Below are 13308 nucleotides of genomic sequence, written 5' to 3' on the forward strand. Positions count from 1 at the left end.
TTTAAGCGCTTGCTCTATGTTGGGAACTGTACTCAGTGCTGGGCTAGATACAAGATAATCAGGTTGGACACAGTCAGTGTCCCACGTGGATTCTCAGTCTTAATCCCCATTTTACAGATGGGGTAACTGAGACACAGAGAAGTGAAGTGACTGTTCCAGGGTCACACAGACAAGTGCTGCTCTTTCCACTAGGCCACACTGCTTCCCAACAGGTTTAACCTTCCCCATTTGTTTACATTCAATACATTGTGTGAGCATCAAAGAATGATGTCATCAAAGAATGACAGACCGGGGACCCAGAATGCCATTTTACGTATACATATATATATGTAAACCAACAAAAATCGTGATTAAAGATTTTAATAGGATTAAAGCTTTTTTGGTTCTATCAAGAGATTCCAGTGATTTCTCATATCATCTTTAATTTAGCCAATATTGGATCATTGGCTTTTTACCACCAGAGCTGGCCACCGTCTCTAGTGGTGGTGACCCTATTTTAAGAGAAGAGGTGTAGTGCCTTGGGATGGAAAATGAAATGAAAATATTTTTCCTCTGAGACTGTGCCAAGTGACAAGTAAGAACCTAGACTTAACTATGGCAGTGGTTTGCTTGAGATGAATGTCCTCTTTGGATTCTGGATTCAGTTGCAAAATGGCTGAGGGAATTTTACTCCAGCCTTTCAAAGTCTGTTACATTTTCATGGACACGTGAAACGTGGTCAGTTGTAACAATGGGCACATGCTGGGAAAGTGAATAATTGCCGTCTAAACAATTACATTTTCACAAGTGGTAGCAACGAAATAATGGAGTTACAAAATACAAACCCTAATTTAGGAACTATTTAAACTCTATCCTGCTCCAACAGATCTTTCTGTTGGGATGGGTAGCTGTTTTGCCATCTATGTTTTACCTTTAATCACTTTACAAGTAGAAAAGCTTTGCTCCCTTTTAGCTTTGTCTTAAGGCGATTCCTGAAAGCTTCCTTCAACCTTCATCTTATCAGGAGAACATTGTGCTGTAGAAATACTCCGCGCACCAACATTTTAACTGCTGTGAATTCTCTTGGCAAAGGAATGCCGAGAACCAAGAGCTCAACCGTAGGACATAATCAGTAGAGTATTTTGGATAGGGGAGCCATGGTAGCCTTCCAAATACTGATCAGCAGAGATTCCTTTACTGCTGCCTGCTCTTTCAGGCGCCTTACCATTTGACAAGCTAAATAATCAATCAGTGTATTTTTTGAGTGCTGACTTTGTACTGAAAGCACTGTACTGATCGCTTGGGAGAGCACACTACAAAAGAGTAGGTATGGATGGTCCCTGTCCCTGGGAGTTTACAGACTAAAGAAGACCAATGTTAAATTACAGATGGATATGTTCATAAATGCTGTGGGACTGTGAATAGCAAAGTGATCAAAATAACATAGTCGCTGACAGACAATCCAAGCCAGAAGTTGGACTAATACCCAGAACTCCATGTCTGGACTGAAATGTCGAAGATGAAAAGTTAATCTGGATGGCGAGATGATTTCAGAGTAGCCTCGGCAGTTGTCTGCTGATGTGTCGGGCAGGACTTTTTAACAGCATTTTGTAAAACCTCTCCTGGGGGGAATCAAGCATTTGGAAACCACCTTATAGCACATGGCTTTGAAGAAGACAAGTGAGACCCGTGGTATTTAGGCCTCAATCCTGACTATGCTACTTATTTGCTCTGTGGCCTTGGGTAAGTCACTTCTCTTCTCTGTGCTTCATTTACCTCATCTATAAAATGGGGATTAAGGCTGTGAACCTCACGCGGGTCAGGGACTGTATTCAACCTGACAGCCTTGTGTCTGCCCCAGTGCTTCATTCAGTGCCTGGGAAATAGTAAGCGCTTAACAGATACCATAAAACAAACAATTAAAGAATGGACACTGTCTCTGCTCTCAAACTTCGTAATCCAGGCATCATCTGCTCTCTCTTCATCTTGCCGCTCCTATTTTACTGAGGTGTTTCCCCTCAGTCTTTGTTTCGTGTTTCCCAAGCTCTTAGTGCAGTGCCTTGTACCAACTGGGTGCTCAGTAAATACTAAGAGTACCAATGAGATGATGGCAGCAACTTTTCCTTTTTGCCTTTGGAGCATCCAAGGTCTGAATAGCTAAAGAACTAAAGATGCTCAAGAAATGTTCAGCTTCTGGACTTCACTAGGTGGATTCCTTCAATTCCCCCTTCGCCTCATCTTTCCCCTGTCTCCCCGTTTTCTCTTGCCTATGTTTCTCCTGGTCCCTACTTCCTCTTTTGCTGCTCTCCTACTCTCAGGATTGAAGCTGCCTTCATTCACAGGGATAACCTTCTCCCTTTTGAGTGATTTCTCCTTAAAAGCTTCTCTCTTCCTCACTGTCCTTCCTGAGCCCCCGGGAAATTGGCTGTGGACCACATCTTTCCAGCCTGAAGGTTTAATCAAGCAGCTTATTGAGTGCTTACTGTTTGCAGATAAATGTACTAAGTGCTTGGAAGAGTACAATGTAACCGAGTTTAACAGACCTTGGGCAAGTCACCTAACTTCTCTGTGCTTCAGTTTCCTCATCTGTAAAATGGGGATTAAATATTTGTTCTCTCTCCCACTTACACTCTGATCCCCATATGGAACAAGAACTGTGTCCAACCTGATTAACTTAGATCTATAATAGTCCTTAGCCCAGTAGTTTAACAAATATCATTATTATTATATAATAATTATATCACAGTAATGGGAATATTAAGCTTCCTGACAGCAGGACTATTTCTGACTTTATTGTACCTTCCCAGGTGTCTTATACATTGGTCTGCATACAGTAAGTGCTCAGTAGATACAACTGAGTGATGCAGAGAACACTTGGATTGATACACAATGGAAGTGGCCATATTGAAGCAAAATCACAAAAAAGTAATCCAAGGCTGGTGAGGGCTGCCTGTATCTACAGAGTTACCAGCCTTTAGCAAATCTACCTAAACTGAGATTAGTTTTATTACTTGACCCAATCGAGTCGTCATTTACCATAATCAACCCCTGACTGCCTTCGACACTGTCGACCATCCCCTTCTCCCCAACACGTTATCCAACCTAGGCTTCATTGACTCCATCCTTGCCTGGTTCTCTTCTTATCTCTCTGACCATCACCTTGCTCTCCATCACCTTGCCCCCTTCTGTCCTCCTTCAGCCCGGCCCGCACACTCCGCTCCTCTGGTGCTAACCTTCTCCCTGTGCCTCATTCTCGTCTGTCCCGCCGTCAACCCCTTTTTCTCACTTCCCTCACCTGCCTTTTCTCCACCTACATCCCATCCCGCACACTCCACTCCTCTGATGCTAACCTTCTCACTGTGCCTCGTTCTCTCCTATCCCACCGTCAACCCCTGGACCATGTCGAGAAGCAGCAGCGTGGCGCAGTGGAAAGAGTATGGGCTTTGGAGTCAGGGCTCATGAGTTCGAATCCCAGCTCTGCCACTTGTCAGCTGTGTGACTGTGGGCAAGTCACTTAACTTCTCTGTGCCTCAGTTCCCTCATCTGTAAAATGGGGATGAAGACTGTGAGCCCCACGTGGGACAACCTGATTCCCCTGTGTCTACCCCAGCGCTTAGAACAGTGCTCTGCACATAGTAAGCGCTTAACAAATACCAACATTATTATTATTATGTCCTACCTCTGGCCTGGAATGCCCTCCCTGCTCAAACCTGCCAAACAATCACACTTTCCCCCTTCAAAGCCCTACTGAAGGCTCACCTCCTCCAAGAGGCCTTACCAGACTAAGCCCCCCTTTTCCTCAACTCCCCCTTCCCTCCCCATCACCCCGACTCACTCCCTTTGCTTTACCCACTCCCCATCCCACAGCACTTGTGTATATACGCATACATCTATAATTCTGTTTATTTACATTGATGTCTGTTTACTTGTTTTGATGTGTATTTATCTATAGTTCTGTTTATATTGATGCTATTGATGCCTGTTTACTTGTTTTGATGTCTGTCTCCCCCTAGACTGGACTAGACTGTAAGCCCGTTGTGGGCACGGATCGTCTTTATTGCTAAATTGTACTTTCCAAGTGCTTAGTACAATACTCTGCACACAGAAAGCGCTAAATAAATATGATTGAATGAATGAATGCGTTAGGCAGTGTATCCCCACGGAATGAAAAATACAAATTATTATTTGGATTTCCCTCCTTTTGGGGAAACCCTCGGTAAAGTATGTGGAGGTACTTTCCTGGTTTTCAAGAAATCTTTCTCGGATCCTTGAAGCAGCATGGTCTAGTGGCAAGAGCCTGGGTTTAGGAGCCAGAGGTCGTGGGTTCTAATCCCGGCTCCTCCACTTGTCTGCTGTGTGACCTTGGGCAAGTCACTTAACTTCTCTGTGCCTCAACTCATCTATAAAATGGGGTTTGAGACTAAGAGTCCTATGTAGGGCAGGGACTCTGTCCAACCTGATAACCTTGTATCTATCCCAGCGCTTAGAGTGGTGCTTGGCATTTAGTAAGCACTTATCAAATACCATAACTATTGTTATTATTATTATCATCCTGCAAGGCCTTTGATTTTCGTGTTTTCCTGTCTGTCAGTGACATAGAGTCCAGCTGTTTTGTGTGAAATCTAAGAAGCCTTGTTCCCTAGCGTCTGATAAGGGTAGCGTTCCTCCGGACGATCCTATAGAACTCCTGAATGGTCATGTCTTGGGTGGGCGAGACCATCACTAAATCCTTTACTAGGGGTCTTCTACCCTTCGTACTTCTTGGTCAGGCACTGGGAAAACATCCACACGGGAGTTGTGTGGGGCTGCATGAACGTGTTTTTATTTTGTGCATTGCATATTTGTCCGTGTCCCTTAATGCTGTTTTAATGTTTGTTTCATTCCTCGCAGTGTGTTTCCAACCCCCCCCCCCCCAACCTCTACTCCTCCTCCAGCGTGGCTCAGTGGAAAGAGCACGGGCTTAGGAGTCAGAGGTCATAGGTTCTAATCCCGGCTCTGCCGCTGGTCAGCTGTGTGACTTTGGGCAAGTCACTTCACTTCTCTGTGCCTCAGTTACCTCATCTGGAAAATGGGGATGAAGACTGTGAGCCCCACATGGGACCTGATTACCCTGTATCTACCCCAGCGCTTAGAACAGTGCTCGGCACATAGTAAGCGCTTAACAAATACCAACAGTATTATTATTATTATTACTCATAGATGGCGAGACCCTCGAGGGATAGGGACTGTCTTATTCCCACCTTAATACTCTTTGCAACGCTTAGTACAGTGCTTTGCAAACAGTAAGCGCCTAATGAATGCTATTACTAATAAGTACTACTACTAATCCTGAAAAACTGGCTCCTCTCTTCAGATTTTTCAAGATTCTAGCTACTGAATGTTAAAATAGTCTGAAATAGGCCCATTATATAATGGCCACGTTTACCTCTGACTTTCCTCAATATTCACCCATTTTGGGTTGGGAGCAAGCTGCCGTTTACAATTGAATTTCAAAATGCAGCAAGGTGTTTTAGGTGTGTTTAAAGTTTCGATCTGTGGGCTTTTCCTTGCCCTTGAAATACTCAACGTGATTGAGCGTTTGGGCACAGTCCGTTCTGGCTTGTCACGGAAAGTCATCAAATGTGACTGATGTACAGGCATGTGCCACATTCATAACTCAAGTGAGTGACTGCTTTCAAGTAGGAAGACTATTACTCTGAAAGATTTGTGAATTAACCTGGATTCCTTATTTAATTATTCATTTCCACTCACTTCCAGAAAAACAGTTCCACTTCGGTATTACTGAATGGAGTATGATGCTCTTGGATTTTTAGGCGTATTCCTGAGGGAGAATAATATTAGTGTCCCTAATGCAAAGTTAGACAGGCAACTGGGCCTTTAGTGGATTCAGAGCACAGAGGCACAGTGTGAAGGGGATTGAGAATTTGGAAAGTGTGTTGTCTCCTCAGAGATAAGCACGGGAGGGAAGTGGGAGGGAAGCAGAGAAAGCGGCTCAAACCCCCCCACTCTAGATGGTGAACTCCTTGGGTTCAGGGATTGTGTACACTAACTCCCAAACACCCAGTACAGTAAGCTGCTCAGAGTAAGCACTCAATAAATACTTTTGATTGACTGATAATGATGGTATTTTGGGGGGAACCCGCTGGGACACAATTCAGGAGATAAGGTTGTTTAGGGGCCGTGTCAGGATCCGGCAGGAGAACCCATATGAACAATGGATTGAATAGCATATAAGTGGACGATTGGCCTCTCTCAGTCTGCCTCTGTTCCACTCAGCTGCACTGTCTTCCAGGCCTGTGTGGCCAGGGCTGTGCCCAGATGCTGTGCTTTTGCAAAGCAGCAGGTGCGGGAAAGGAGAAAGAGTTAGCTTCATTATTGTCATCAGTCACTGTGAAAAATTGGGGGCTGGCAAATGCCAAAAGAAATTTGCCTGCACATTTGATTTCCCAGAGCTGCAGGAAGCTAGCAACTTGGTTTCACAATTGCTTCAGATTTTCAGTGCCTCTGATGAGATCTCATTGCACTAACTAATCATCAGCATAGTCATTATTTACGTCCTCTTGTATTTAAACGATAGGGTTCGATATCTGCTTTGAGCATCTGGCAGTCTTTAAATTTTAAAATATTGAGTAAAAGTTCATAAAAGAACCCAGATCTCTAGGGTTTATCATAGGGAATACACATAATAACATTATCTTGTATCTACCCCAGCACTTAGTACAATGTGTGGCACATATTAAGCTTCGTAACAAGTACCATTAAGAACAAAAAACAGCTGTGGTATTTGATAAGCACTCACTTGCCAAAAATGTACAAAGCACTGGGTAACTCAACTCAACTCAAGGTAATCGAGTCGGATTAAGTCCCTGCCCATAAGGGAATCACACTTTAAGGGAGAGAGAGAACAGGCTTTCAATTTTCATTTGACAGATGAGGAAATTGAGGCTCAGAAAAGTTGTGACGTGTCAAAGCTCACACAACGGGGAGTGGTGGAGCGGAGATTAGAACGCAGGGGCAAGAGGGTCGCTGGGGGAGAACTTTCTGTTGACGACTATTTACATGACTCCCTCTGTTGCTGACTTCTTCCCTTAGCCTGGATGTAAATCTAGTAAGAGAACAGGAAGGGGCTTTTTGGCTCTTGAACTCAGATAATCTTGATACTCTCTGACACGAACTGGGCTGAATGAGCTTATCACTTTTAATTATCAATGCCAGTTCCGAATCTGTCAAACTAGATTGGAGCACACTGCTTTGTAGAAACAGATAGAAAATTATTTTTATGCCCTTCATAATGGGAGCTATGAAATTTGTCCAGAACCATGTATATGTGAACTCTGAAATGACCTTACCATATTGGGAATTATTGTTGATGATGACGTTGATGTCGGTGACAAATCATTTATCTTGTGTCTTCTGGGATACCATAGTTTTTTGAGATTACAGGTGGTACATATATTATTTCCTAATTATTCATTTGAGCCTGATGGCCTACATTACGAGTACTCAGACTGAGTCTATTTTTTCAACTGCCTCCATATGCTTTGTGATACAGACTTGAGGATACTTTATGGTATTTAAGCACTTACTGTGTGTCAAGTACTGTTCTAGACTGTGGGCTAGGTACAGCTTAACTTGGATACAGTCCCTGTCCCGCATGAGGCTCACAGTCTAAGTAGGAGGGAAAGCAGGCATTTAATCCCCATTTTACAGTTGAGGAAACTGAGGCACAGAGAAGTGAAGTGACTTGTCCAAAGTCACATAAGAAGCAATAGACAAATCTGGTATTAGAACCCAGGTCCTCTGACTCCCAGGCCTGTGCTCTTTCCTCTAGGCGATGTGACCTTTCTGTCCACTTGTAAGGAATTAAGTTTCCTTTACAAACATACTGCATACAAATATATTTGAAAAAATTGGAAATGCAGTGGTCTTTTCTTTTGGACAGCTACCAGATAGAAAAACAGTGATTGCTGGAGGGAGGGAGTTTAATATGGTTTAATATGGTTTTTTATCATGGAGGTTTTAATAATGAAGTTAAAGTATTTTTACATGAATTCATTAAGCCTGAATTACATTTATTGTAATTTCTCCAAAAGTAATTCAATTTAAGAGAAAATAGTTTTAAGCAGATATAAAATACACTGTTAGCGAGCAAACGGTTACATTCTCCTTTATCAGTTCTATAAAATTGCGACATAACATCCCAGTATACAGAATACAATCATAAAAAATATTATTTCCACACCTATTTTCAAATGCATTTGAGTAGTTAAGAGCTATATCTTTCACTGTTGAAAATGAGGCCCTGTATATAATTGGTTTTGATGTCTGTCTCTCTTTCTAGACTGCAAGCTCCTTGTGGTCAGGCATCATAATAATAATCACGTTGGTATTTGTTAAGCACTTACTATGTGCAGAGCACTGTTCCAAGCACTGGGGGAGATACAGGGTAATCAGGTTGTCCCACGTGAGGCTCACAGTTAATCCCCATTTTATAGATGAGGGAACTGAGGCACAGAGAAGTGAAGTGACTTGCCCACGGTCACACAGCTGACAAGTGGCAGAGCCGGGAGTCGAGCCCATGACCTCCGACTCCGAAGCCCAGGCTCTTTCCACTGAGCCACGCAGCTTCCCCATGTCTACCCACTTTGTTGCATTGTACTCTCCCGAGTGCTTAGTACAGTGCTCTGCAGTAAGCTTTCAGTAGATGCCACTGATTGATTTCTTATGCTGGCTTCCCTAGCTTTTGGGTTGCCTCCTCAAGTTAGCCTGGTGCTGGTAGTTTCTGAGGATCCAAGCTGTTTGTGGTCAAGAAATGTGTCTATTTGTTATATTGTACTCTCCCAAGTGCTTGGTACAGTGCTCTGCACACAGTAAGCACTCACTACATACGAGTGACTGACTGACATTGCAAGAAAATGGTGCACCAGATGCTTCAGGTGGACGGAGGCCATAAAAAAAACAAACCAGAAAGCAGCCGAGACAAGCAGTCTTCATCTCTAATATAACGAAAGCTAAGGCGAGCAAACGAAAGAAAAAGGACCAAACTTTCCCCAAAGTAGAGTTAAAACCAAAACCAAAACCCCAGAGATAAAGGGCACAGTTGACATCATGTGGCTGAAGATTGAGAAGTCAGAGCCTTCCAATGGGCGCCTCTAATGCTATTAACAAGATGCCCTGGGTCTCTAATCAGTCGCAACAGGGCCTGCAGGAAAACAGGGAAGGTTGCGGGTTTGGTCTGGGTGGATAAACAGCTGAGAGAATTATCTGGCCTGTTGGATGATGGACGCTAATCACATCCTTGGTTCTGTGCCTCTGACAACCAGGTTGGAGTTAAGGGGCACGTCTCCATTGGCAAAGGGAGTATCTACCTCCCAGATGGTTTCTTGTGACAGCGCCTTGTAAATCCTGCAGGAAATTTGCCAAGGGAGATTTAGACCCGGTCAAAAGGCCATCCTTAGCCGCCTTTTTATTGTATGTGTGCTTCCCAGGGATCGTAAACCTCTCGGCATCTTTCCGGGGGGATTGGACTACCTGGTGTTATATGGTACTAGGGGTTCCTTTTAATGATCTCCCAGAAGTAGAGGCATGCATCTTGGGTTTTAAAACTGACTCCTTTACTGACCTTTTCCAGACCCTTCGGTCTGTCGCTACGTGACACTGCAGCTCTGTGCTTGTCGTGTTTGTAAGGCGGGCCATTAAGCTGATACTTCTGTCGTGCCCTCGATTCGTATACGACCATATCCAGGGCTTTGCCAACTCCACCGTGGGCCCGGGGCTGGTGGATTTTGCGGAACCCTCACGGATGATACGTGATGCCGCTTCATCTTGGTGCGGGGGACAGCGTTGGAGCTGTCTCCCCAGTCGAATGCCTTAGCCCCCTGAGAACAGTCTCCCCCATCCCACAGTGGCTTCCCAACACCATTGTCCCAGCCAAGGGGCCGTCTTTGTTCTGGGGGTCAGTCTCAGGGCGGCAGCCGGCCGTGGTTCTTCCTGGGTCAGTGGCTTCTGATGGGGAGTTAGAGGGACGGCACAGCCTTAGCCCAGGCTCTTGAGTTGAGGTGCCGTGAGCCCCTATGTTAATCCAGCCCTGCTTATAAATCCTTGACCAGTCATCTCCTGTCGCTGGTTGTTTGGCTCCTTTATCTAGAAGAGTAGATAAAAGTGACTGGTCTCAGAGGTCTTGAGGAAGGGGATTGGTATATCTGCCATTTGGTATATCTGCCCATCAAAGGTCAGATGGTAAGCAAGACAGGAGCAGGAAATGGCAGTGTGTGATGGCTGGTCCCGTGAATAATAATAATAATAATGGTATTAAGCACGTAGGATGTGCTAAGCACTGTTCTAAGCACTGGGGTAGATACAAGATACAAGTTAATCAGTTTGGACACAGTCCCTGCCCCATATGGGGCTCACACTCTTAATCCCCATTTTTTACAGATGAGGTAACCGAGGCACAGAGAAGTGAAGTGACTTGCCCAAGGTCACACAGCAGACAAGTGGCAGAGCTGGGATTAGAACCCAGATCCTTCTGACTCCCAGGCCCATGCTCTATCCACCAAACCACGCTGTTTCTCTAACTCGATCCCATGCTTGATATCGGTCAGGGAGCCATAACTATTGACTTGTTTGTTTTGGCGGTGCTGCGTTGGTGTCCGTGTAGCTTTTCTTTCCGTCAGGCTACCCGGAGCGTAAACCAGCAGTATTCTTCACAATACAAATCTAAGCCACCATTACCAACCTATCAGAGGTATCGGATCCTTCGTAAAATATCCAGCTTTTCCTGTAAAGGCTCCTGAACTTGAAGTTTTTCTTTCCGTAACACCAGTCACATGCCTTAGACAACCATCTCCCCAGGTGAGATGCCTTAAGTGGAAGTTAAGTGCGTGCAATCTCAAGAAACTAAACTCCCTCATATATAATTTAACCCATAGATGAGAGAGGAATGTGATTACACTTTTTGAGAACTGTCAGCTACCCCTCCCCCGGCTTAACAGATGCAGTGCCCATTTTTACTGTATCTGGTTTAACTCTAATCTCCGGGAATGGATTAATTGCAATGATAAAGATACTTATCTATGGCACCTATGGACCAAAACGGTGAATTATTCTTTGTAAATTCAATCCTTGGGTCCCTATTCCTTTGGTGTCCACTCATAAAACAAAGCACTAGGTAAATCAGAGAAGAATCTCAATCTGATTGATGACTGCTAGCTGTTTCTTTAGACATATGGTAAGGGACAAACTCTTGTGTAAATAAGCAGGAAGAATTTGGAAGTATAGTCTGTAGGGTATTTTTTAATCAGCAAAGATTTGTAATCAACTCTCATGCCTCCAGTGGGATATCAGCAACAAATAACTGCAGTAGGAGAGTCTATTGACATCCATATCTGAAGAAATCATTTATGACCTTAGTGTATTGATACTCAATATTCTTCAGATGCGATAGGACTTGCACTCTTGTGCCCATTTTAATTGGAGAAATTCATTGTTGAAATGAGGAGAATTAGATGTTGCCCCCACTTTACAAAATCATAAGAAATTCCAATTGAGGCCCAGAATTTCCCCAGATATCCTTTGCTGCTGCTTTCGGAGACCAGGGTGATAGTCGCCCTGTTCACTGTTATGGTTGCACCTTCAAACACCTTCCCGGGGTATCAAATTCCAGATGATCAATCCAACCATCTTCCCTTTCCCTCCTTTGACACCTCCTTTGTGGTCAGAGACAGAAGAGTTTATGGATGAGTCATTGGCCAGGATTGGTATGGTTTATGATCTTATGTGCAATTAATGGAAAAATGATTTGTGGTGACAAATTATACATCAACAAGTGGATGGATGAAGTCTGGAATCTTTTAATCGATACCCTTAGATTCCCTCGAGTTGTTGATGGTAAAATTGGTAACCAAATTCATTTTTCCATTAATTAAGTTCAGGCTTACTCTTTTGACTCTTTGTGGGCAGGGGATGCATCTACCAAGTGTGTTGTATTGTGCTCTCCTAAGGTCCTAGGACATTGCTCTGCACAGTAAGCACCCAGTAAATACCATTGAGTGCACTCTGATCCCAGCTTGCTGTCTTTTTTGATTCATTGTCCTAGGTAGGCTTATAGAAGATCAAACACACTGGGTTAACTGCTTAAGAGCCAATCCTTTATTAGTATCATTATTATTATCAATAATAATGATATAAACAGTGATATTTAAGCACTCACTATGTGCCAAGCAATGTAAACTGATCACAGCCTCTTTCCCATATAAGGCTCCCAGATTAAGGGGTGGGGAGAATGGATATTAAACCCTCTTATACAAATTAAGACAGAGAGGTTCAGTGGCTTGCCTCAGGTAACACGGCTGACACTCTATGTCCACTGCTGTTTTTAGTTGATTATATCTCATATATACTCCCTCAGTGGGGCTTTAATCATATTTGAGTGCTTACTCTGTGCCCAGCACTGTGCTAGGCACTTGGAAATGACAGACCCACAACGAACTAGTTAGATGAAAGTCTGTTGCCGACTTGTTCATTCCAAGCGCTTAGTACAGTGCTCTGCACATAGTAAGCGCTCAATAAATGCCATTGAAATACTATTGAATGAATGAAAAGTGATACTGTTTTCACCAAAGCGTGGTGAAAGGATGCAGTTTACCTGAGCCAAGCCCTTCTGCCCGCTATTAAATATCCTGTTTCTCCTCTCCATTTCAACACTGGGATGACTGCCCTGCAGCTTTGTCCATATAGCTCCACACCTGACCCTGGGATGGAGATGTCTGTTGGCCTGTAGGCCTCTGGCCCCTTTGTGACAGTGTTCACAGGTCAGCACTGAAGAGCGAGGGAGGGGGGTACCTCTGGGATGGCTGCCATGCCCGCTCACGGCAGCCCCTACCTGGCCTACACCTGACCAGTGACACACTCCAAGCCCCTGGTTTCCCACTGTTCCTGAGAATAAATTATATCTGGAATTTATTTTTATTAATGTCTAGACTGTAAGTCGCAGGCAGGGAATGTGTCTTTTTATTGTTGTACTTTCCCAAGCAGTTAGTACAGTTAAGTACAGGGCTTTGCAGACAGTAAGCGCTCAGTAAATACAATCTACAGATTTCCTCTGCACTCAGTAAATACGACTGACTGACTGTCGTATTCTCCCAAGCGGTTAGTACTGCGCCCTGTGCACAGTAAGAGTTCAGTGAATAACGCTCGTTGATCGATTTGGGTGCCGGAAGGAAGTTGCTGCGTGTAACTGAGGTTGAAGAGGCCGTGGACCAAAGGGGCTCCTTTGTGGGGGGATCGATTATCACCTTCTCCTCTACCTGTCTTTGTTACTTGACTGGC

At 44.1% G+C, this 13308-nt stretch overlaps 1 protein-coding gene across 2 annotated transcripts in view; it reads left to right on the top strand.

Annotated features, from left to right (window-relative positions):
• GFRA1 (GDNF family receptor alpha 1) overlaps nt 1-13308 on the top strand; it is a 203779-nt gene that overhangs the window by 34758 nt on the left and 155713 nt on the right. The gene's annotated exons all lie outside the window — the stretch shown is intronic.

The sequence above is a fragment of the Ornithorhynchus anatinus genome, chromosome 16 (genome assembly GCF_004115215.2).
Source record: "Ornithorhynchus anatinus isolate Pmale09 chromosome 16, mOrnAna1.pri.v4, whole genome shotgun sequence".
In the NCBI taxonomy this organism is placed as follows: domain Eukaryota; kingdom Metazoa; phylum Chordata; class Mammalia; order Monotremata; family Ornithorhynchidae; genus Ornithorhynchus; species Ornithorhynchus anatinus.